The following is a 1629-nucleotide window of genomic DNA, read 5'->3' on the forward strand; positions in this document are numbered from 1 at the left end:
GAATTGCATTGTACTCCAAGATGGGCTCACAAACACAGAGCTACACTTGCCTCTGTTTCTCACATCCTGGGAATAAAGTTCTATTCCACATCAACATGCTTGCTTTTTAAAATGCATTGATTGTAATAATATACTTTTGAATACATATATATTTTGTCCTCTGTTTCTTTTCACCTAGCATTGGGGATTTATACCAGGATTTCCTACATGTGGGAAAAGAGCTTTGCCATTGGCTCACCAAGCAGTGTTTTGTTAATTTTGCAATAATTCATTACTGTAGTTAATTTTAAACCCATAAGAACAGATACTACACTTGATCTTAGCCAAAATGCCAAGAAGCAGTTTTTATTAAATTTAACTTCTGTGAATGTCGAGAAAATTTCCTGGGCTGTGACTCACTAAACTGAGGTCTCCTTTCACACTGGTTTCCAGAAAATTCAAAGGTCACATGTACCTTCCAAATCACTGAGGTGGAAATGGATAAACCCCTGGGAAAGAAGCTGAGGGATCCCAGGTGTGGACTGAAAGCAGTTCATACTGTCTCAACAATATGTCACTTGCTGTATATTTATACCCATATGTTGAATGGCCAGTCTGCAAGCACAGAAGCCACCATCAGGCATGAGCCTTTGTGAAGACAGTGTACAGGGAATTTGGGGCTACTGGAACCTCAGCATATTCACTATTTCGGGCCTAATGGGACCTCAGTGCATCCAGTAACCTGGAGGAGTAGAGGGAGGCTCAAGGTTGTTACTTATGAATTGGAGCTGGATGTTGGTGGTATTACTAAGTGAGACAGCAACCAAGTAGTGAAGGCCTGATTTCAAATGGGATCAAGACCCAATATTGGAGAACTGAGAGGGCCGGTCAAAGGATGTGTTAGTGCTCAAGGTCCAGATGATGGAAGACATCCTCAAATATACCAAGCCCCTATAGGGTGAAGCTATAAATTGGAAGGGCCCATCACGTGGCAGGGTCTTTTGGAATGTTGGGAAAAATGTGGAGGAAATGGGAGGGGTCTGCATGGAAAATATATTTAAGGCCAGGTCCTTAGACTGGACCTTCAAACAACAGCAGCGGTCTGTTGAACAGGAGAGCCTGCTGATAGCCAGGGTAAGTTGGCATGTTTGACTTCTGGGTAGATTGCATGAGTGGGATGTCTCTACCATTTTGTACACCCAAATCAATGTAAAAGTAATCCTTTCCCCCCATGTCTTCAATAACATGAACTGTTGTTGGTTTAATTTTTCAGCATTTCTGAGCAACTTTAAATTCTTAAAGTATTTTTAGTTTGCATTGATCTTGTGGCTATAGATGTAGAAGGGATTTTTTATTCATTTGTTTATTTATGTGAGAATAGATTACTTTATACAGTCATGGCTGTCCTGGATCTCTCTGTGTAGATCAGGATGTGCAGGACCTCCCAGATTTTGTCCTACCTCTGCTTCCAGAATTCTGGGATTGAAGTCATGTATCACCAACTAAGGCACTTTTATGTTATTGTATCCTTTTTTGTGGTCAAAGGGATATGGTTTTCCCAGGTAGGGTTTCTCTGTAGCTATGGAGACTTTCTTAGAATGCTCTTTGAAGAGCAGTCAGGACTCAAACTCACAGGTATGTTCCTGCTTC

At 41.2% G+C, this 1629-nt stretch overlaps 1 pseudogene; it reads right to left on the reverse strand.

Moving 5' to 3' along the window:
• Positions 1–228: 228 nt before the first annotated feature.
• LOC121138259 lies at positions 229–343 on the reverse strand (annotated as a pseudogene).
• Between the last annotated feature and the right edge of the window lie 1286 nt (positions 344–1629).

This window comes from Mesocricetus auratus, unplaced genomic scaffold (genome assembly GCF_017639785.1).
Source record: "Mesocricetus auratus isolate SY011 unplaced genomic scaffold, BCM_Maur_2.0 contig_6136_pilon_obj, whole genome shotgun sequence".
NCBI lineage: Eukaryota > Metazoa > Chordata > Mammalia > Rodentia > Cricetidae > Mesocricetus > Mesocricetus auratus.